General features: G+C 36.5%; 1 protein-coding gene across 1 annotated transcript in view; it reads right to left on the bottom strand.

The window, feature by feature from the left end:
• Positions 1–19,255, bottom strand: part of TyrR (Tyramine receptor) — a 69,842-nt gene extending 50,587 nt beyond the window's left edge. The window contains exon 1 of the mRNA XM_067759910.1: positions 19,062–19,255. The gene's annotated coding sequence lies outside the window, so the exon portion shown is untranslated. The remainder of the gene's footprint in view (positions 1–19,061) is intronic.
• Between the last annotated feature and the right edge of the window lie 6,540 nt (positions 19,256–25,795).

A 25,795-nucleotide genomic window follows, 5' to 3' on the forward strand; every position in this document is an offset into this window, starting at 1 on the left:
CTTAAGGCAAACCATGTACTTAGGATTAACTAATTGATTATTTAAAATTTAAACACGCACTATACCTTTATAATTTTAAATCCCAAAATTATTTTACAAGAGCTATTGTTAAAGTTTTTTAGTCAAAATTCAACAAGATTATGTCTGTATTAAAGAAAAAATTGCCTTCTATTTTTTGGTCCATTTATATAAAGGTAGTCCTTAAAATGTTTTTATCATCTTTTTATTGAAATTTATTTATGTATAAGATACTGATTTTAAGTGTAAATTATACTCTTGTTGAAAAAATCTTTAAATTTATTATATTGGAATATTGGAATAATTGCAATTATCGATTATTCGATAGTAGATTTTTGTACGCTTATTAATCGAATTTCAATATTCGAGTAGTTGGGATATCTATATATTAATACGCTAAGAAAATTTCTATAAAATCAATTGACAGGCTATTTCGCATACTTAGCATACGTAAAATCATATAAAAGTTATATGAATCGATTCGTATTGATCAGCCGCAGTGCATAGGCCTATTTTTGTTAACAAATATTACTCTATTTGTTTATAATTAATAGAAAAAGTTTTCTGTAAATTCGAAAATCTGTGCAACTATCGAAATTGCCATCTGTAGGACGCATTATGTTCACAAACCCCCTGAGTACATAGCTTAGCTCCAAATTCTCAATTGTTCCGTTGCTCAAATGTTTCATCTCTACACATGTATATATTTGTACACGCCAAACGGTGAGAGAACTACTGCTTCGCTCATTTGCTGTTGAAATAAAATATTGTTTCCCATTGCTTCCAATTACCTATATTGGTTAGTACCAAAATCTTTAAAAAATTGTTCTGAAATAATTGTTAGCGCACAAAAAAACTTTAAAGAGAAGTAATAACTTAACCGGCCTATTTTTTGGACAAATTTTACTTATACGTAAAAGCATAGGTCTTTATTTGACAGATTCTTTGTTTTTCATTTTAGGTGCTTTAAAAAAAATGAAATCAGAAATAATGAGTCAAATTTTGTTCAAACTCACTAAATTTTTTTAGTTATAACAATTAATTGCAAATTTGACCCAAATGTTTTTTGCATTTCCAGATTTTATGCTCATTTTAGATATGGCACATCTTATAGTGAACAAAAAATAAATAAATTTGCTACAAAGATATTACACTAAAATTTGTATATTGTCTTTTATGCTAATTTATTTTGATATTTCTTATTTTATTTTATTATATTATCTTTTATTTCAACTTAGTTTATTATTATTTAAATGCAACCTGATTGAATCGGAAAATTTCACGTTGCATATTAAAACGACCCAAAAACGTTTTCGATTTTAGGTCGAAATATTGCATAGGCAGTATATTACCAACTATATTTATTATTAGGCTAACTTTGTTTGATTATATGCCCATTAATCGGATGCTTAGATCCCTTAAACCTAATTTGTTTATGTCGCTTAAAATTATGAAATCAATTTTATTTTAGTAAATATGTTTGCGTCAATGCTTTTGTTTCTTTTTCTTTTTTTTTCTAATTTATTCTGCTTTGCTATATCTTAGTATTATATCGTTCACAGACGATATTTTATAGTAGATATGGTCATATATATTCATCTCCATTTCATGAATATGAATGTTTACAAATTTAATACAAATTAATTACGTACATAGATCTCAATGGGAATCCCAACATTAAATATCCGAATATTAGAATCTTCATATTTCCACAATGATAACATTAAAACCCGAAAAAAGGTCCAAGTGCACTTATTGCGTTTTTATATGGAACTGTTTGTTCACATCACTTAATTTTTTCGCACTTTAAGTACTTTATTTTTTTTCTTTCATTAAAATTTTTTTAGTAAGCTCTGCCTTCTTTCTCATTACATAACTTTTTTATATTTTTATTTTTTATGAAGGTATCCTCTATTCTATTCGAAATTTTCGTTTTGTGTCACACTTATGTACATACTACATATGTATTTATACTAAATTAAACTCGGTAAAGCGCCAATTGTATACCTAACGTGTGGCGTGAAATAGGCTAAATTCCTTAAGCACATTTCTTCGTTTTTAACTAAAAGATCGCGTTTTTGAATTATGACACTATTGAATTAAATGGGCGATATATGTATGTATATGGGAGATATAGGCCTACTGGGGAACCGAGCACACAAAACTAACTTCGGTAGCGCCCCAACGGGGACCTCCCGGGTGGTGTGGAAAAACCTATTTTTCAATTTAATGTCAAGTAATTTCACCTTAATTCTATGTCAATTTCTTTTGATTTTACATATTTTTTATATTTTTGTTTAAGGAGCTCCATACCAAAAGGTTATAATTATATTTGAAAATTTTGTAGAAAATTTAAGAAAATACAATAAAAATTACAATGTCATAATGAAAAATTTAAGTAAGTTAGACCAGTTTGCTATAATTCCGCTCACTGCTTAACTATTAACGCGTTATTTCACTACCCCCAACACTGGATGCATAGACTGAGTTGAAAAAAATAAGAGTTGGTCGAATTTCGACCAGAGGCGATACTAGTTTAGATTATTGGAACAAACGACGCTCAACGACTTTGTATGAAATGTTCACAAACAAAGTTACGTATACGCCATGTATGTCCCACATATCTCCTCTTTCTTGAATCTTTGTTAAATTAATCAATTACTAGATACTGAAATCAAATGTTTTACGTTCCGAATCCGATGAAAAACACATAAGTAAGCATTCAAAAAAAAAATCGATATTTTCATTCATATATTCGTGGTCATTACAAATGCCTTTAGGTTTAGAAATGACTGGGAGGTCCGCACGTTTCCAACGTGCCATATCGAATTTTTCTACAACCGAGATACATATGATGATAGAAAATTGGCAGACTTGAGAGATGTGAACACCGATATCTCGAGAAAGTTTTATAAAACTCAAAAATATCTTATACATTTACCCGCCTGGGCTCTGGCAATAACTGAAAATATCAGATCACTCTGTATATAGCGCACTGAATTTAATACAAATCCACAGAACTTATCGCAGAAATGCGGATGGTATTTACCATTACATATCGTGCGACAAAATTTGGATTTTGTTGTATACCCGTTGGTTTCACCATACTCTGTGTAGCTGCATCCGCTTGCGCAAATAAATACATTTGCGCATATGGATTTGTATTAGCGAATGCGATTGGCTCTTGTTGCAATTGATTAACGGTTGTTGATGCATTGGGTGCACCGGCTGCTAATGGTGCAGGTGTATCCATTAGTGCGAGACCAGGAAACTTTATGTTATTGTTTGTGTTGGGCGTTGTTTGATTAGTGGGTTGTGGGCTCGCTGTTGCGCTATTAGCTGCTGCAGGCTCCAATGAATTAGTTGCGCCCAACAGTGGGTTTTGCTGTTGTAGTAACAGTTTTGATAGCCAGTAACATACTGCCAATATTTTTGTTTCCAAGACATGCCAACGCGTTAACTATTAGAGTATTTCGCGACAGCTTCGGGGAATTCACAGACTTTCTTTGGGATTTTCCGGTACTACAAACTTAGAGATAGCATTAAGGGCAATTAAATACCACACATATTCTGCATTACCGTTTTTAAACTATTCGAAAAAATTGCAGTTAAACAATCTGAAATCTTTCAAGGAATGATCTGGACCTACCATAAAAAAATAAAGACAATATTGGCAAGATAAGCCATGTGATCAGACATCTCAAGGCATAAGCTATGAATGTAATATTACAACAACAGCTATTTGTAAAAAAAAAAACTACAAGTGGAGAGAACGTGCGCACATCTAAAACACTGGAGGCATACCGTCCGTCTATCACAGCGTGATCGATCTGATTGCGAGTATTTCGATCAGGAGACAGCAATGTAGCTTGATGTATCTTTTTATCCATGAACCTCGTGCTGGATATGACCATGTTTCGAGCAACGGCAAAGTCAATCAGCCTCCGTCCGTTAGGAGAAGTTTCATTGTGTAGGCTGAATTTTCCGACTGTAGGGCCAAAAACACCTTCTTTGCCCACCCTGGCGTTAAAGTCACCAATCAGGACTTTTATATCGTGACGGGGGCAGCGCTCGTATGTGCGTTCTAATTGTTCATAAAAAGTGTCTTTCACCTCATCATCTTTCTCCTCTGTCGGCGCATGGGCGCAGATGAAAGATATATTAAAAATTTTGCTTTTATTCGGATAGCGGGGAGACGTTCCTCCACAGGTGTGAACGGCAGAACTTGGCGACAAGGTCTCTCCACCACCACGAATCCGACGCCGAAGCTGCGCTTATTCGTATGGCCACTCCACTATATGTCACAATTTTTGATCTTCTTTCTTCCTTGCTTCGTCCAACGCATTTCTTGGATGTCGGTGATGTCAGATTTTGCTTTGACGAGGACATCAACCAGCCGGGCATCTGCACCAATCCCATTCAGGGAGCGGACGTTCCAGGTGCATGCCCTCAATTCATTGTCCTTCAAACGTTTGCCATGGTCGTCATCAATAGAGAGTGTATTTATCCGAGGCTTGTTGTTATATTTCATTGTAGTATGGTTTTACGTAGCGGGTCCCAAGCCCAGCGCACAACCCGCTCAGCGGGGGTGAAAATATTAATTGGCACGTTTATATGGCGATCCCCTTGCTCCAAGACAGACGCCCGCTTGCAGCCGCACCTAGAGATGTACAGACGCTGCCGATGAGATCTCCCCCGATAGTATCCCTTAGTGTTGCTAATATTCGTCACAATATGAAGCAATTGTTCTAGCTCAGAGGCAATTGTTTAGATATTTTCAACTATACCATTTAGATGTTTATAAATTTTAAACTTGTTAGTGTTCACTAAAATTTAATAGACAATTTGTTGTAGCTTCTAGTGTTTCGGGAGTTTATAACTTAAACAATATGGCTTGCTTTAAACAACGCAGAGAGCGTAATCCCTACTCATAACAATACTATACCCCACTTACTATGCTGTAGGAACTCTATGAGAGTTAGAAAAAAGTCAAACATTCCACCTACTTACCCAATTCCACAGAATTTGTTAGTGCAAATTCACTTTTCAAACTTCGAGTTAAAACATTTTTATTGATGAAAAGATTGAACATCTTTTAAGTAAACATTGTTCTAAGCTCGTGTAGTGCTCAAATGCAACCCAACACCACTGTAAAACCTCTGTTGAAACCACATGCATACGGTTTGTGGTTATGTTTTCTAGTTTTTGCATTGCTCTAAATGTGTTCAAGTGTGAATGCTGGCACTCACGTATAACAACCATACATATGTATGTGTTTGTAGGTGAACGAAAGTATTAAAACGAAAGTATTTAGTACATATGTATGTGTATGAGATTCCTTGTGGGTGTAACAGCGTAAAAACATGAAATATAACCACAACAGAAAGAAGAACAGAACATTCGCTCAAAATAAACGAAAATAAAATAACAGCTTAATAGCAGTTTTAATTTTGCTTTTTTAGTTTCAAAGCTTGTTTTTAGTATCAGTATTTGTATTGATTCGTTGGCTGATAATAATCGGATTGGGTACATACGTATGTGTGAATCTATGAATCAAAATATGTATGCAATTATGTTTGGATTTCCATATTTTGCATCTCTTTTAATTACACTCAATTCAATGGACTATCTATTTTCTGGGATAACTGCCAAACTGGCACTCATTCAAATTAGGATCAATTTGAAATTGAATTATGAAGTGGTTTTGTGAGCAAAGCGATACACCGCGGAATTGATTGAAAAATAATATGGGAGTTATGGTAATAAGTCATTACTTTTCTTTAACTAGTCCATATATAACTTCAAATCAGCAAAACAAAGCAAAGTAAAAAAGTTAACAAAAAATGCTGGGCATGATTTACCTTCAGGGAGATTTTGACTGAGCTTCACTTCTAGTTTGCATTGAACTCCTTTTAAATTTTTTCCACATCATCGGCCAGATAGGACCTACATGTTTTATGTGGACTGCATGGCAAGAATTCGTAAGGTGAGAACTATATACTTAAGTGGTGGAGTTCATATGAGCGAAATCAAACACCAAATTATAGTAGATAGAGGAAAGTAGGTTAGGTTAGGTTGAACTGGCCGGTCCATGAGGATATCACACTCACTGATTGAGTCCTTAGTGTTACCAGAAGTTTGTTTTTAACGACCGAACTGAAAAACTCTATCAAAAACCAGGACCTATGTTATAAAATAAAAGTTAACACGGTTGTAGCTTAAGCTATTCTCTTCCAAGGTTTCTACTGCTTTGCTTATGGCTAATATTTCCGCTTGGAAAACGCTACAGTAATCCAGCAGCCTGTAGGATCTGCTTATTTCCGGATCAGCACAGTATACCGCAGACCCTACTCCTTCCACTACTTTGGAACCATCGGTGTACACATGTATCGCCTCGTCCGCCATTTGCGCACCCTTGCGCCAACAGTCCACTTCTATTGTGGCCTTAAGATCTCCCTCGAAGCGCAGATAGGGAATCATGTAGTCTGTTTGTCTTGTGATTGATGACACTATACTACTATGGCCATATAGTCGGCAATTTCTTGTCGACTAGTTATCGTTTTTTTGTAGGTGCGTTATAAATAAGAAAGGTTAACGATATTTTATGAACGATTTTTCCGTTTTTGATCGAAAAATCGTCCATTTATTATCAAAAATCATTACATAAGGAAAACTTATCGATACGATTTCAAAACGTAGATGATATTTGATAAGAAGGTTTGGGTGATCTACTAATATTAGTATATGTTTTTATGGTTGGACTTGCAACGAAAGAGTTTTTGATAGAAGGAGTGCCTAGGCCGGTATTGTGTATCTTCAAAGTCTTCTAATTATATTTAATTGAAATTCTTTTTTTTTAATGTGAGCTCCACACATTTTTCCTTTTTAATGTTGCAATGTAAGTTAAGCGCACCTCGCAAATTCCATCACTTTATCAATATTTATTTTGTGATGCCCAACGTGGGACATACAGCCGCACGGAGTCTTACATTATTTCGGTCACGCTTTGGTGATATTTACGCTTAGTGGTTTAGTGCGTTTTAATATTTGAACTTTTGCAAAATACAGATTTCAATTTTATTATATTTTTTCTCAATTTTGCATTTTCAAAACTTTACTATGAGACATCGACAGCTTAACTAAGTTTCCTGTAGCTGGTAAATAGTGTTGATGTGAGGGCATGGCCAATAGAGTTCGGTGATATGCCTGCTTTTCTGAGTGTATTTAAAGCTAGAAAACAGTGAAAATGAACCACCACCATTCACTACGAACCGTGTTGACGGCAAGCTCGTTTGCCAAGGCTAGAGCGCACGATAATGTTCGCAGTAGGACTCTTCTCGAATCTAGTCTACCTGAGTTACTTAGATCGACACCAGGTCATCTAAATCTGTTAAAGCAATGTGATTTCCTTCTGAGCGAGCAATTTAGATGGGTGACAAAACGACTAGCTGAACAAAACCAACACCCTCGGCATGAAAAGAGGGTCGAGAAGAGGGGAAGGGCTAAACAAAATTTCAAAAATAAACTTGAGAGACTGATTACTTGGAAACATGTGTAAAACGCATTTAAAAAGTGCAAATCCCGTTTTTTCATGTTAGAAATAATTTTAAAATATATAAATAAATTTCGTCGTCAGAGCTCCGGCCCCGGTAAGGTTAATAATTGGGTTGGATAAGCTATAAATTGCGCTGGTTACCCTTTGAGAAGGTTGCGCTACACAACCCCTTGAATCATTTGGGTATTTTAGTCGCCTCTTACGACGATCTTTTCAAATCAGATCAAATCACTATTTTCATCATATTACATTATATTACATCCCATCGTATGTAATTAAATTTGATAATAAGATCATATCACGCGTCACAAGCGATCGTATGACATCGCATCGCATCAAACCAAATGCATAGCCGACCACATAATATTCAGCTTTTTTGACCTACATAACATTATATCGCCCCAATATTAAACAAAGCAAAATACGCAAAAACACATTTTGTAAAAACAATTCATATTGGAAAATGTCACATCATTTAAAATGATATCATATCACACCAACTTAAACTATACAAGGCAACATCCAGGTATTACGCTAACAATCTTAATTTAATTAAGTTATCAGGTAGTGTGGTCATAAACTGTATTCTGAAATCGGTTCAAACATGATATCAGATTATATTACATCACACCACATAAGATTAAATTTATAAGAGAAAGCATCATATATATGCGATGTCGAATCTCTTTGAATAAATTAGGAAACTGCAGATTTTGTTAAATTATACCGAATAATACCACTAATTTATATCCAGCTAAGATCGTATGTTACCTTATAAAACGAAATCTAATCGGATCACACAAATTCGCTTCACATTGAGGCAGCTCAAGCCAAACCATTTTGAAAAGCAATAAATTATACTATTTCATACCACATGATATGGCATCGTTCGAATAAATCTATCTATAGGATATTTGAATAAATAAGCTATGCTTACTTGCATTTAGTACATGATATAGTTACTAAATTTGGGAAAATGTATAACCATTCAACAGCAACAAAAGCTTCTAGTGATATTAGCAAAGTCACGGCAGTAAATTTCTAGTCAAGGTGCTCAAATTGACAATCGCTCTAATTCACTGCGCTAACTCGTACATGCAAATATTGTGGGAAATATAGAATCGATTATTCTTGATTGAGAAAATTGCTGAACAACTTTCCCTGAAACGAATGAAAAGTTTTAAAATAAAATTGAAAATTCTTACGAATTAAATTGAAAGTATCTTAATTTACGGAAGTTTGTTAAGGAAATATTTTTCGATATATATTGGAACGATTTTCCGTCATCCCTTGTCAAATTTGGTTTTGACACAAACCGGTTTCTCGTTCTGCCATCATCAGTGTCGATTTTCGTTCTCCTTGTTCAATCGTTTTTCTCGTTCAACCGTCTTTTTCTGAGTGTAATTCATTTGAACTACAAAAGTGAATAAATGAAAACGAGCTTCACTCAAGTGATTTACATAAAGTACTATGACTGAATTAGCAAAATACTCGCTTACTATGTACTAAAGTGAAAGCGGAAAGTGTGAAAAGGTTTCCAACAATGCTTGCTTGGCTATTAATTGCTCATAACTTTTATTGACACAGATTGAATATCCTCACTGTAATGTCATTTCCTTCTGACTCACACTTATTCTTTAAAATGATAAAAGAGAAGAAGAAATTATAATAAGGAAGTGCGACATCGCAAAATGTGTCTGTCCGAATTCGTATGGCCACTTTTGTAAAAAATTATTATTCATATTGACACGTATTTTTCAATTTACCTAAATGCAATAAATTATGCGCGTGGAAATATTTCCATCTTCTTGAAGAAGAAGAATAATCCTGCTTGTTTGTCTTGCTTCTTTATCAACATCAATACCAAATTTGACAGCCAAACGGAAAACATAAAATAAAAAGAATTTAGTGCTTTAAGACCAGCTTCCGTTTCAATCTGATTGTCGTTCCAAACATCCAGTAACCGTTTAATGTTCTGTTTTATTTTTGGTTTCGTTATGTAAAATAGACTCTGCTTTCGTTTTCTTCCTAGTATTATTTCGAAACTGGTTTCGATATCTCTCCCGTTTTAACTTCGTTTCGCTTACAGTTTTCTTTCCATTCCAAATGCGTTCTATCAAAGGTTTCGCTCGTGTTTCCGTATGGTCCTTATTTTGTATTCCACTCTGGTTACGGTTTTCCTCAAGTCTTTGCTTCGCTCCGATTTCCATTTTGTTTTCGTCTCAATTTCGTTTCCGTTTCATCTGCCTACCATTTTGGTTTTATTATGGTTGTAAAAGTTTCGTTCCTTACTCGGGTTTCTCTCCATTTTCTTTTTATTTTGATAATAGATCTCGATGCACTGCGACCTCTATTTAGATCTATTGTACATGACCTTTCAGCCTTTTGCTGTATGTGGTGGCTTCTTATATATTTAAATCTCTTCAGGCTTTTTAATCCATATAACGAAAGAATAAAGAGTCAAGTCACTCTGATGTGAGAGTCTCTACCTTGCCAGAGCGACGCACTCCTAAAGACTGTGAACCGGCGTTTCATCCTCCCGCTCCTAAAGCGCCAGGTTTGTTTTTCGTCTTGCTTCTTAAATTAATAATTTTGGCTTATACTGAACTGCTGTGGTCTTAACTTCTTTGCTTCACAATTACTTATGGTTTACCAGTTCTGGACTATAGGATGCTGCTATATCATCCTGCTTGGCTAGGTAGTCTACATGTTCATTACTTTCATGCGGCTGATGCCCGGGAGCCAACCCTAACGCTCCCATCGAATTATGTAAGGTGTGGCTTCATTTAATTTACACTTTTGACTTTCATAGCTTTTCTGTGTCAGTTTTGGATATATTTTTCATTATTTATTTGGCTTGAAAAAAGTTATTGGCTACTTTAAAACCAAAGAGAGCAGAAAAGGTGTTTTAGGCAAAACATTTTCAATTTCTAAACACATCGGCCCCTTCCAAAACATGATCATATTCAGCACTTTCTTTGGATAAAAAAATATAAAAATTTGGCGAAACGAAAGTTGCAGGTAAAAATTCTCAATCAATTTGAAATATTATTTTCAATAAAGGATTTTGATTCTTAGAACAGGATAGTTGAGCCAAATTTTTGTACCCAGCGTGTCTTGCACATAAACGTATTTTTATATTGATTGCATAACTGCTGTAGATATTGACTTCTTATATCAAAATTACCAGCATCAAAAACGATTTTGATTGAGCCATATCTGTCCGTCCGTCCTTCCGTTAACACGATAACTTGAAAAAAAAAAAAAACGATATCTTTACAAAATTTATTATACTAGATTATCTAGATCCATCCACCAGATATCATCGGTCTAAATACCCGCGCTGTTAGTTCTGCTTACTCCAAACTGGAAAAGAAGCGGTAAAGATGGGTTTGATGGTGAATGAGGACAAAACGAGGTACCTTCTGTCATCGAGCAAAGAGTCAGGGCATACGCGCTTTGGCAACCACGCTACTGTTGGCAGCCATAATTTCCAAATAGTAAAAGACTTCGTTTGTTTGGGAACCAGCATCAACACTAGCAACAACATCAGCACTGAAATCCAGCGAAGAATCAATCTTGCCAATAAATGCTACTTTGGACTAGGTAGGCAATTGAAAAGTAAAGTCCTCTCTCGGCGAACGAAAATCATACTCTACAAGTCACTTATCGTACCCGTCCTGCTATATGGGGCAGATGCATGGACCATGACAACAGCAGATGAAGCGGCTTTGGGAGTGTTCGAGAGAAAAGTTCTTCGAAAGATTTATGGAACTCTAGGCGTTAGCGATGGCGAGTACCGAGGAAGATTTAATGATGAGTCCAGCGAATTAAAACGCAGCAGCTGCGCTGGCTAGGCCATGTTGTGCGAACGAAAGATGATGCTCTGGCCAAGAAAGTGTTTCTATCAGAACCCGCCTATGGAAGCAGAGGTAGAGGGCGGCTCCCACTCCGTTTGAAGAACCAGGTGGAAAACGATTTAAACTCCCTTGGTGTGACCACTTGGCACCGGTTGGCGGAGCGAAGGAGTGATTGGCGCGCCTTGTTGGACGGCCATAACCGTTAAGACGGTTAAGCGCCAATTAAGTAAGTAAGTAAATAGCTAAATCCAAAGTATATTGATATTGAAAATGACTGAAATCGCAAAATGGCCACATCAAATTTTTCGTTATCGAAAATTTCGAAGAATGGAAAAAATTCTCCACCCACATTTAGAAGGAGAAAGGTTAAAATTTGTAGGCCGTAGTGGTCTTTGCTAGTATGTATACACTTTGTAGGAAATAACAAAATCGGTCAGCGAATACGACCCCTTTCAAAAAAATAAAAAATCGGTATAGAAATTTCAAAAATGAAAAAATTCGATAATTCATAACCAAAGATTTATAAACTGATAAAAACTGTGGATTTAGTTAACGAAAAAAAGTAAAAATTGGAGTAAAAATTGGGGAATAGGCGTGGCACCGCCCACAATTAGAAGAAGACAATTAAAAAAGGTTTGCGAAATTTGTCATGGAAATTGTGCTTGCTTTGCAAAAGTCGCCAAATTATGTTGGCGACCACGCCCATTTAAAAATAATGTTTCTTCAAAGTGTAATAGTAACAAAAAATGCGATATCTTTGCGGAATATAACTTAATTGGCAGCCGTAGTGGCACTGAATAGAATTCCATTCACAATATCCTTAATGGCCGCTTGGAAGACGCTGCAGTGTTTAGCCAACTTTTACTGCGGCTTACATTTAAGTTTTGACAAGGGACCCTCACACCAAGCTTTCCGCCCAGCTTCGAACCATCGGTGAATAAAAACTTTATTAGCAAACATTTTTTAATCCGATTTGGCTGTTTTGTTTTCAGTCTCAAATTGTTCACACTGTGGGTCAAATCGGCTGGACAAAATCTAGATGTTGTACGCCGAATCCGAATCGCAGTTTACACCTAGTAGCTTCTCATTGCGGAAGTTCTCTAGGAATGTTTGCCAAATCACTTCAGAGGGGCGACACCGATTAGAAAAACTTTTTTCTAATTGAGAAACCTTTTCTCAAAATTTTTGATATTGCTTTGCTCGGTAGTTGAACCCAGGATCTTCGGTGTGGTGTACGAATCACGCTACTGCTGCACCACAACAAAATTCAAAACATAAAAAAATTTGAAATTTCCCTTTTATTTTCAAAAGATTTCCAAGCCAAATTACTGAAAGACGCAAAAAAATTTAAATAAAAAAATTTTTTTTAAATTAAAATTACAAAAATCATTATTCTTGTAGATTTATTAAATAAATCTTAAACAGGTGCCATCTTACTACAAAAATATTCAGCTAAAGCTGACGGGCTTAAATACTAAAGCCCCAGACGCAATAATAAACACGAACATCTTCATACTAAAATGACTGCGTAGGATGACAATAATCGTTATCAATTATTGTCATCAATAAAAATAATAAAAAATGTCCTACGATAACAAATGCGAATGTGCTATATCAAGGAAATTGTTTAGCAAAGCCTCTTCATAATTGAGATGTTATTGTTGTTGATGTTGTAGCACTTAGGAAAATGCACAAACGTGACAAGTTAGAGTAGCGTCACAGGCGTACAATATATATATATGGTCAAGCAGCTCTTGACATACACAAGCATATACAGAAGTGGTTTTACGAGACTTCAATGCGCCTCTCAGATACTTCGAAGCGTGTCTGAATTTAAGTTGCCTGCAAACTTAATAAGGCTATGCCAAATGAGGGATGGCCTGACGGTTTAATGTGGCCATATAAATCGTTCCCGAGATGGTCGGACTAGCACCTTAATGGTGCTGTGTTACCGGATCGTACCGGATCTCTATCCGGCAAAGGACCATCCCATCGATAACACTCCCCAAAGCCTTCAGGGAGTAACCTTATCGCTACAACAACAACAACAACTACTACTGGCGTATGCTGATGATATTGATGTTACTGACATTAACATACGCACTGCGAGTCCTGGCTCTTCTGTATAACATAAAGAGTCAAAAAAGCGAGGTGTTGCAATAAATGAGGATAAGACGATGAAATTGCTGACTTGACTCTTACCTTAGAAATCAAATAGAGAGTCACTACTGCCCACAAGAGCTACTTTGGACTGAGTAGGCAATTGAAAATAAATTCCTCTCACGAGGAACAAAACTTACGCTCTTTAAGGTCCGTTTATCAGTGGTTGGTTAAACTAAGCTTAAACTAAGCTTGCTTAAACTCCACTCAAATTTAAACTCCAGTTAAACTACTGAGCAGTTTTTCAGTCACAGTTTAAGGCCGCCTTTAGGGTAAACTGTTTTGTGCGGCAACATTGGTTTTTATTATCAAGACAATTTGTAGATACGACAACAGCTGGATTTTGTTTACCCAACAAACATGGAAAAAATTATCCGGCTAAATATATATCAAATTACGGAAGTAATATCCAACATCATAATTTAATTATTCTTAAGCCAGGTAGTTTTCGAGTTGATATCCAACTTCGTTCTCCAGTCACTATGCAACCTTTGAGAAATTTTGTAAAATTAAAAGTTTTTCAGTTGATCGCCAGCTTCATTAATATTTTTCAATTATTATCCTAATTTCGAGAGATTTTGAGAAATGTACAGTTCTCAAATGAATATTCAACCCATATTTCCAGTTGATATCTACATTATATATCGAGTTGAGGTGGAGTTGAAAAAAATCTCCAAGGTGGTACCACCAAAACCAACAGCTGTTTATTGTGAGAAATAAACACCTGCTTGAAAGCAGTAATGAAATTTAATTTATCAAGAATAAATTATATGGGCGGCCGCCGTTGTGTGATGGTAGTATGCTCGGCCTGCCACACCGAATATCCTACATCAACATCATTGAATCATACATTTGAGTTCAGTTAGAGAACCGCAAGTTGTTAATTACATTTTTTCAACTTAAGTAATAGCATATTTTGCTTTATAAAAAGTTTCCTCTTTTGCTGAGTACGCTATGATTCTCGAGTTGAGCCACGGTTTCGAAAAAACTTTTAGATTTTAGAAGTATGCCTAGTTATGAACATGAGCTGTAATGGTACTCAAGCCCAAACGCTTGTTGGGTATATTCGATGACATTTCGTACGAACGCAAATAACTGATAGGTTAACTAAAGTTTAACCCTGGCTGATCGGCCGCTTAAGCTTAGCTTAAACTTCAGTTAAAGTAGACCGAAAAATTGCAGAATAAGTTTAAAAGTAGTTATCTGACAAACTGAGTTGAACTTGTACTGAAAAACCGGGCCTAAGTCCCTCATCATACCTGTCCTGATGTATGGCTCAGAATATTGGATTGTGTCGAAAGACGATGAGATGGCTCTTGGAGTGTTAGAGGGAAGAGCTCTTGGGAAGTTTATGGTCCTGTCCGCGATGCAGACGGCTAGTATCAAAGAAGGTATAATGATGAGATCTATAAGCTTTTGCAGATATGGTAATAGTGCGGTGAATAAGAGCCCAAAGGCTTCGCTGGCATGTTATGAGAATGAACGTAGACACTCTGGCCAAGAAAGACCTCCCCTGAGTTTGGAGTGGCATGTGGAAGAAACAGCCAGAATCGCTTCGGCGGCTCAATACCAATTAATGATGATGATTATGAAGGGATAATAGTCAAGATCGAAATAAGATATAAGCAATGTTATGTTCTTAATTCATTGATTTATTTTTGCACAAATGCAAACGCCTCAGACTTTAAAATTGAAGAGGAGCGAAAAAAAATTGCATAAGTCTGTTCTTCGGTCTTCAAAATTTATAATACTGGTTGATTTATTCGAAATATTATGATTATATTTCAAAAGAGCAACCAAAATAAATGTCAGTTAATTAAAACTAGAAAAAAACGTTTAACCATTGTTGCACTAAAAAAAATCCTGAAAACAATTGTGAATGAAATTGATCGGCCTATTGATAAAGGATATCAGGTTCGATGTTATAGGCCTTAAGCTATAATCGAAACATGGATTCCTGAAAACTAATACAGAATGAAATTGATTTTGCGCCATAGGAACGCTTTCTTTAATCTGGAAAAGTATTTTTTCAAAAATTAATAAGCATTTTTCTCCTTAATTATAGTAATAATTTTCATACTTAATATGTATAACTGGCTAGGCCATACATTTCTAGTCAAGTTACTAAACTCTACAGTCGGGTATACTTATTCTCTTATCTAACCCGGATATGTAAATATTGTGAGAAATATTCAATCACGTATTTTTGATTGAAAAAAATGTTCCCTCAAGTTAATGAAAACTGTAGCTGGTATATTCCCGGCCATGCTACAAGTTTCAAGTAGGGCGGTCGTGGAATGGCTTAAAATAATATTCGATGGTGCATAAGACTGAATATGTATCGCACTCTTGGAGAACTGCTCGTGTAACTTTCCTACCAAAGGCGGGGAAGATCGGTCACGTGTATACCAAATATTATAGACCCATTAGCTTAACACCATTTCTGCTCAATACCTTTGAGAGGCTGATAGATGTGTACATAAAGTCCAACGTGGATGAAAAGTTGCTCTCCACAACACAACATGCGTACACCAAGGCAAGTCGGTAGACACCGCATTGCATAGGGTGGTAATAAGGGTAGATAAAGTCCTGGAATATAAGGAATATGCTCTAGGAGTCTTCTTAGAAATTTCCGTAAAACTTACGGCTTACGCGGATGATGTGGCAATTGTCATAAGTGGAAAGTGGCTCCCAACGATTAGCTCTTTGATGGATCCGGCGCTTCGGGATATTCATACCTGGGCATCAAATGTAGGGTTGAAAGTCAACGCGGATAAGATGGATATGGACTTGTTTACAAAGAGGTACAAGGTCCCAAATTGGATAAGGCCTATGTTAGGAGGGGTGACCCTACAGGAGAAACCTTTCACAAAGTATCTAGGACTCATCCTAGACAGTAAGCTGTCATGGAAGCTCAACGTGTAGGTGAGAGTAAAGAAGGCTTCAACGGCACTTTGTGCATGTAAAAGAATGCTGCGGTGTACGTGGGGCTTATCGCCCTCTCTTTCTAATTGCGTCTTTACAGCGAGTGGAAGCCTTATCCTATACTATGGAGTTCTTGTTTGGTGAAAGCCATACAAAAAGGAACCTACCTCAAAAAATTAGAGGGGATATGCAGACTATTAATGCTTAGTATTAGCCCTGAAAACAACTCCTACGGCTGCACTGTATGCCATTCTGCACATTCCACTTTTAGACCTGGTAGCTAAGAACACAGCGTTACCAACTGCAACCAGGCTCGGTGTCTCGGGGCAGCTTGAGCGCCGACCATACGGCCATAGTAGTAGAGCGTCATCAATCACAAGACGAACAGACTACATAGAGGTGGACGATTGGCGCAAGGGTGCTCAAATCGCGGACGAGGCGATACACGTGTACACAGATAAAGTAGTGGAAGGAGTAGGGTCTGCGGTATACTGTGCTGATCCGGAAATAAACAGTTCCTGCAGGCTGCCGGATTACTGTGGCGTTTTCCAAGCGGAAATAGTAGCGGTAACCGAAGCAGTAGAAAACCTGGAAGAAAATAACCCAAGCTGCAATCGTTTGAACTTTTATATTGACAGTCAGAACTTTTATATTGACAGTCAAGCAGCAATTAAAGCAATAATCTCGCAGACCACAGCATCTAAATGCGTGTTAGAGTGTAAGCAGTCCCTGGAGAGAATCGGGACAGGTAGAAGCATACATCTATATTGGGTCCCAGGGCATATGGGAATAGATGGGAATGAAAAGGGAGATGAACTAGCTAAAAATGGCGCATCCCTTGAAGCTTGCTCCGTAGACGTCCCAATTAGACTGGGCGAAATAAAGCGAAGACGAGAGGTATACATAATCGACCAAGCAGGAATGGCATGGGTTCAAGCGCGGGGCTGTAAAGTGTCAAAGATTATGTACAGGTATTGCAACCTTAGACTAACAAAGTTGCTTCTATCATTAAAAAGAGAGGATTGTAGACTCATGACGGGTATTCTGACTGGACACTGCCTTCTGGCGTCACATGCCTTTAAATTAGGCTTGGTCAGTGATAGCAGATGTAGGAAGTGCGGGCTGGAGGAGGAAACGATCGAGCACGTTCTGTGCTCCCTCCCTACGCTTGCCAGGCTAAGACTCCAGCTATTAGGAGTGATGCAGCTGTCAGATCTAGAAGCAGCAAGTGGCTTAAATCCTAAGAAGCTTCTAGTATTTGCCAAGAGGACGGAGGTATTTTATAACATAGGTCCTGGTTTTTGATAGGGTTTCTCAATTTGGACGTTAAAGCATACTTCTGGTAACACCATGGACATATTCAGTCTATATTAGGTCTTCATGGGCCGACAACTTCAACCTAACCTTATGAAAACTGTGACACAAAAGGAGAAATTCTATCTTGCATTATCCAAAAACGTTAACATGCGTTCACTTAAGGTTACTAAATTAGAGTTTTTTTCGCATTTGAATATTATGACTTAGACGTAAGCATAGCTCAAAGCTAATAACAGCATAATTTGAAAAATCTATAAGTCTTATCGTACCTGCGAATATTGCTTATGAAGTTCGTCCTTTTTATAAATATCAAATTAAGCTGCGATAAATTTCAAATACGTTTTCCATAATTCGAAACAAATATTAATTTCTTTGGAGGAATTTCTATCTAACAGGTAGGACTCAAACGTTATAAGAAATGGCAACTATTCGAAAGGGATGTTAGTTAAAAGTCTAAACTCTGGAAGAAATAAGCGAGCAACGCAACTGGGAGTATAACAGAAGCACAAGTTAACGAAAAGTGAATGAGTTAAATTTTAGTATGTTATAAGTGAAGTACGTGGTTAATTTAATTGTGAAAACTACTACCATAGTAGTGGTGTTAATAAAGACCATTTGCTATTATGAATATTTGAGTTATTTATTCGGCAGTTAAGGGACTCGAACAATAACACAAGGTGCAGAATAATCTAGAATTTCGTAATGCTCGTTATATAATATAATTATTAGAAGTCGATGTCAAAATTATAGGAAACATTTTACAATATAAATAATTTAGGTTCAACAATTCATCTGAAAGTTTAAAAATTCGTCTGTTTGGCCCAAAACTTCTGTTCGTTTGATTTTAAGAAATTACTTTTATGTTCAGCCGATTATGTTCTATGTGCGGTATGTTCATCGAACTTAAAAGAAGCATGCTCCTTTGCAGTGGTTTGACACTCGAAGAATATTTCTGTCATCAACTGCTCATCTATCTTAGTGATGCCGTTTGGAGTCGGCGTAAAACTTATACATATTTATGTAAAGGTCATTTAGCTTTTCATTCACATGGCACTACAATAAGTACAATTGCGATATAGAAATCTAACAAAACCTAATTTATCACTTGTTCACCAATTTTGTTTTATACAACTTTTTTTTATATTTGATTTTTTTTTTATATATTTCCTATTATTTAGTAGCTCTAACATTTTATCATTAGAGTAAACACTTCTTTATGCACATACAAATTATTTACGTATCCATTATATGAACGCAGTTGCAGATAAATATTTGGCTATCACTGACTTTTTACGATAGGTTTGTTATATTATTTTTCTTTTTGTGTCTCTTGTTTTAATTATGAACACTTTCTTATTTATGTAAATGTTTTTTACTATGTGTAAACGTACGCTTTATGGCGCTATCCACAACCGTTTGAATAGAGCGTTTTCAACGAACTGTTCCAAGAATTTGTTAAATATTTGAATAGCCCTGTTGCTGAGCTGACCATTGCTGTTAAAACGACAAATTGATGTTGTTCTGTGCCAATAAGGCATCATCGTTTTAACACCCACAATTCACAACCAAATGGTTGTTGTCTGATAAATCATAGCACTTTTAACAGTCTGCAAATGTTGTACAGCTGCTAAGATTTTCTTAACAACAGTCGTTATCATTTAACAGCAATGAAGCAATGAATATTTCCAACGCACTGTAAACATATGCAGGTGTGTATGTGTGGCACGCATGCGCATTGCGTCCTTTTTTATACGTAAACAAACCTTTTGCAAAAAGCGCGCCAAAATGCACGTATGACGTTAAAAAAAAAAGCCGTTTGGTAGTAGGATTCACAAATACTTTGAGCACTACCATTTGATTTTAAGCGTGTGCTACCTGAAAGGTGATTATTAGCATACACTTAAGTAGTACCGCCTTCCGTATTCAGCTTAATATTTCTATTCTAGCTGTTAATGGTGATATTGTATAAGCAATGTCTGTATGTAACAAAGAAGTACATTGAACAGCTTAAAACATTTAAGCTAAAGGAAGCTTAGCGAAATATGCCACAGATATGAAGACTACCAACCTGCGGTGGTGGTAGGCATGAGACATTCGATAAAGCCCTTTACGAAGTATTGAGCGGAACAACTGTGGACAGGGATATTGAATAGTAATGGAAAACTTACGAAACCATATGATGACAAGCGAAAATATGGAAATATTGTAAATATTTTCTTTATCATCGAACCCCTGAGATAAGTTGAGCAAGCAACTGCAGAATATTTAAAAGTGAAACCATTTAATGAAGAGCAGAGTTAAGCCATCGTCCTTATGCGGAACCCTAGGGGGACACATTGTTCTGATGGAAGATCCGTGAAAACACTGTGACTAACTACACAAAGTCCATCTTGCACATTTAAAACAATGCATCGAGGAATCTACTAAAAGAGCATGGGAGACCCTCACTTTCATTGGTTTTTGAACTCTTGTGCTTGTTGAATATTGCAGAAACAAGTATAGAGAAGTACGTATTTTCAAGAAATCCGAGTCAGGGTACACAAAGACTGATGCCTAAATCCTCTTTAAATCAGCCAGTTGGGACAACATGTTAGAAGTACTTGAACGCTTACAGGCATAACTATATCTGTTTGATATCGGGGGGAACTAACTGAGAGATGGCTGCATACCAGGGCGCGTTGATTGGTCCAAATCTTCGATGCTTGTCACTTTAGATTTATCAGACTAGGGGGCCGATGTCGCAATAGTAAGAAACGACCAGCTGACGCGCTTAATCGCGGTTCTTACAACAAGGTACGATACGGCCAACAAGTAGCAATACGAAGCTTTACAAAATATTTGTAGGTAAAAATCCCACGTCGCATATAATGAAGCCTGATTAACGCCCGGATCGCAGCCGCCCTGTCCCAGATATCCATTTGAAAGATGTTTACTACAACTTTCACGGCCTAGGTGCATATTGGTAAGGTGCCATTTTGATAAAAGCCACTGTGCGTTCCTCCAAAGTAACAACGCATAGAAATGATCAGTTTTACAACCATCCCGTGAAATTAGTTATGATTTTGGCATGAAGGACTTGGGCATGAAGGAATATAAACATCTTCTCCTAATAATAATAATAATAAATCTGTTTTCCTAGAGCTGACGGTCACTCCCTATAACTCGACCCATCGATTCAATTGACACTGTAGTGCATCGGATAGGGCCGCAGCGGGTTAGAGGTCTTATAATATACCTGCGGCAGGTATGCCTATAGTAAGAGGTGAATAAAATACCAAATTTATTAAAGGGGTTGATAGCGCAATATATACCTTCTCCAACCCAATTGTCAACCTCACCTTCCGTGGAGAATCCTGTATTTTAACAACCTAGAGTTTGGCGACCCCAAGTTCTTCATGGATCTAGGAGATGGGAGGACCGGATAGCCAGAAGGCCTCATGTGGTCATACCAAATCGTTCCCGAGATGGGTCTTGTTACCGGAATGTACCAGACCAGCATCCGGCAAAGGACCATCTACATCTACAACACTCCACAAGCGCTTAAGGGAGTGTCCTCATCGCTACAACAACAGCATCTCAAAAGGTGCTGATATATCCACTTTTGACCTTTATTCTGATGACCTAACAATTGCGTGGAAAACTCAAGTGACTTATATACAGTAAAGCACAACTAGTCCAATAGTATGAAAGCAGTGGAATACCCTGATGAAAATGATGCAACTTATAAGGTTTACCTTGACAAGTACGGAAAATATGTTAGCCTAGGAGTCCCAAGTAGTATCAAGGTAGCACCTAGAGCTTAAAAGTAACTCACAAAAGAAATATTCTTTTGATAAAGAGAAATTACGTACTGAAAGCCTCTCACCTTACATATCCTGATGCATGGGGTCTACCCATGGATAGTGTAAAAAGAAGATGGGGTAGTGTAATTCAGGATGAAATTTATTGAAGGGCTGTACTTGATTACGTTATAGAATAGTGCAACACATCAAAGTCAAACAGTTTTGGTGGATAAGGAATATTATGTGTGTGTTCTAAGGGGCTATGGTTCTAAAGATACTCATATTGTCATATGACGGTGCAGAAAAGGAAATGGTAGGCCGTCATTGTGTTGAAGTATATTATTGAAGTATGACTGATGATTTTTTTGTTCGAATTTGAAGTCACAAAGACACAAAGATGTATTCAAGTTTAAAGAAAAACGTTGATGCAAAATCTGTCGATGGAAGGAGATTTCATGCCATACAAGTAGAGCCTAGTTGCACATTCGAACCCTTCAACTGCCGAAGCCTTTTTGACAATTGTTAGAATTTTGGCGACTCACTGGCTTACAGAGCACCTACCTCCTTATTTATCGCAATAGTCCAACCCTTTTTATGTTCTTTCGAAATACTCAGAAAATACACTTCAGCTGGAGGTTTACGTAAACAGTCAAAGTTTGAAAGTAGGTCAGACTCTTCGACTCAAATTCATAAAGATATTTGGTGTAATCATAAATGCATTTTTCCAAAGAATTCGTACTGCCTTTATAAATTCCGAATCATAGAGGAAGTGCGTGGCTTCAGGTATTCCACAGAATATCTTTCATTCATTACTTTCCTATGCGTCTCCTGCTATAGTAAAAGATTTCTCCAGTATTTTTCTACGTATCGAGGATAACTAAACCCTTTCCGTTGCACGCCAAAAATAAAAACTCACTTTTTTCGTACTATTACATTAAAAAGAATATATTCACTTAATGAACCAGCAGCTAAATACGCAAATTTGTTTCCTTACTAAATGCGTTTTTGCATGCAATTGAATGATACTCATTTAAATATGCCAAGTCAGTGATATTTTAACCTCTTTTTACAGAGCAATCAACGCTTCAAATGTTGCGTAATTGAACTGTAATTATTGCATACTCATTCATTACAAAAAATTTCCTAAATGAATTGCAACATTCAAAGTTGTCTGCAGTAATATATGGCAAGGGATTAAATGATTGGTTTTGTTTTTTGCACTTTGGTTAAATGTTACGTATACGCACTGGAGATCGCTCATATTTGATGCATTAAAGAAGTGTTATGTATAAGCCTTCGAATATGTAAAGACTGCAGAAACTTGATGCTGGTACACTCATCTTTATATTTTTAGAAAAAAAATGTATTACTAATCTCTAGGTAGGTGATGTCACTGAATCATATGCTCATATGGCGCATTGAAGCTAGCGATGAATGCGTCACATGCAGAGCTTGAAGAATGGAAGATGTCGAAAAATTTTTTCACTGACCTGAAATCATAGTAAATTTTAATGCGTGAACATCTTTGTTCACAGTATGGGGAAAAATGGAGTGTAAGCGTAAAGGGAAAGCTGATATCAGCGAAGTCAGACAGCACATCAGTAAGTGAAAATAAACGAAGGTAGGATATCAAATCCATTACTTCTCGAAGTGCTGTGAAATTGCTTTCGATGATAAAGGTTATCGATGAGCTATTGGCTTTTTATCCACGAAATATTGGTTTGTTATCGAAAAGTTATCCGCTTTTATTCGGAAGGTTGTCGATTGTGTAATGGAAAGTTACTGACAACTTTCGAAAAGTTAAAGACTTTTTATTGAAAAGTTTATAATCGAAAGATATGGATAAATAAGTAAAACAATTCCGATTTGTTATCGATTTGTAAACGCTATGCTATCGAGCGGTCAGTCGTTAAGATCGCCTTATCGTCGATGCTGCAGGAGTTGTAAAGAGGATGACGAGGAGGAAACGGTGATTCACCTCATCTGCAACTGCCTGGCTCTAAGTGGTGCACGGCAGCGCTTTCTGGGTGCTCCATTTCTATATACTTAGAGTCGGGTTGTGGAGTATGACTTCCAGGACCTGCCAGCTTTTATCAGGTCCTCAAAAAAAATTATTCGAAGAGAAAGGATAATGGTGTATTTTTGTAGTAACACAACGGGACTAATATCACTGGCCGAAGTGTGCCCTCGGGCAGCCACTTCAACCTAACCTAGCCTACTAAGAAAGTACCGATATGTTACAAAAAAGTTATCGATCTGCTATCAAAAACTTCTGGATTGGTTAACGCAGTGTTAGCGCTGACTTCTACTTCTCTTTCTTGCAGCGACAAAGACACTCACCGAAGCTTTTGGGGAGTAGTACCGATATTGATGCTACATTGCGAGATATTGGTCAATTACATTCCGGTAGTTAGCACCATCAAGGAATCTGCTCAACCATCTCGGGAACGATTTAACTTGAGCATTTCGAACATTTCTTACTATGTGGCTTTTAGTCGCCTCCAGAAACAGGCATTCCTTCCGCACGAAAATTATAGGAAAATTGTAATCGAAAATCAAGCGATTTGTTAACAAGAGGTTGAATATATTTTTTTGAAAAGTTTTTAGCATCATATCAAAGTTAAAAATTTTTAACCGGAACGTTATCTAAAATGTATCGATTTTAAATCGCCGTGTTATCGATAAGTTATCGATTTTTGCCGGATTGCTATGAAAAGCTATCAATTTTTAGTCAGCGTATTATCGATTGTTAATCGAGTAGCTGTCGATTTGTTTTTGAAAAATAGTTATCGATTTTTTTATGAAAACTTACCGATTTATAAACGAAAAGTTATCCATTATGTATATTAAAGTTATATATGTATGTATGTTATATCAAAAATATGTCCATTTGTGTTCGATATGTTATCGGAGTACTATCGCTTTTTTGTCGGTGCGTTATAGACTTGTTATCAAAAAATTCAAAATTTGTTATCAAAAGTAATCGATTAGTTGCCAAAATTTATCGAATTGTTATAGCAACAATTTATATTTGTTATCGGAGTATTACGAATTTGTTATGGACATGTTATCGATTTGCTAACGAGATGATTTATCGCTTCACCTCAGTAACCTGTCCATAACATGCCGATAGTATACCGATAACTCGTCGATAATTTGTCTGCCGATAATAAGCCGATAATATCGATAGTTACCGAAAATAATTATTAATGTTTTATTTTCGTAGTTTCATTTATTTATATCTAGTAAACTTGCCTTTATTTGGGTTCAACTTCAACCCCTAATTTGATTTGTATTTGCACGTCATCCGATTTAATATGTTTTGCTTCTAACGCCTTCAAAGCGGCCTGAATATCAAAAATTATCGCTACTTTAGTAAGCCGTCCTGGAGCAGTTCAGCTGCACTCACTATGCCATAGATCTCCGCCTGGAAGACACTGCATAAGTCAGGAAGTCGGTACTACTGATTTACCTGCAGAGGATTTGAGTACAGTCCAGCTCTAATACCCTTTTCCATTTTCGCGCCATCTCCCTTCTCCAATTCCTCCCTCGAATTAAGTGTTATGTTCACCATCACCAACATTAATTGCCCCTTAATCGCAGCATTTTTTTCCGTTTCGCAACAAGGCTTAACAGATATTCCTGTTTCGCGACAACTGCCTCTTCCAACTCAGTGAAGGTCCCCCATCCTCTGCTTCCAAACTGCAGTGCCGACTGGAAAATTTTCTTGGTCATGGCATCTATGTCCATTCATATAGCATAACCTACCCAGCAAGGCCATTGCATTTTTATTAACTGCACAATCATGATCTCTGCCTAAAGCTGATACAGTTCATCATAATACCTCCTCAAAACTCACAGCGCACCAATCAATCAATTTGATCTTCATAAGTCAGCAATTGTACGCTTCTATTTTAGATTTTACCACCACGGTTAATTTCAGCTGCTATAATTACCTTCTCCAGTATTATGTTAAAGAAATCACGTGAAAGGGGGTCACATTGTTTGAAGCCTAGTTTGCTTCTAAATAGGTTCAGATAGGCCCTATATCAACATTCAAGTTGATATTTTAAAAAAACTTTTATTTTGGTTTTGTTTTTAAAAATTTATATTTTGTTTATCTTTGAGTTTAGATATTTTCTAACTAATTAGAATTTTCTTTTTTTGAAGTTATTCAA

Source organism: Eurosta solidaginis, chromosome 1 (assembly GCF_040869045.1).
Source record: "Eurosta solidaginis isolate ZX-2024a chromosome 1, ASM4086904v1, whole genome shotgun sequence".
NCBI lineage: Eukaryota > Metazoa > Arthropoda > Insecta > Diptera > Tephritidae > Eurosta > Eurosta solidaginis.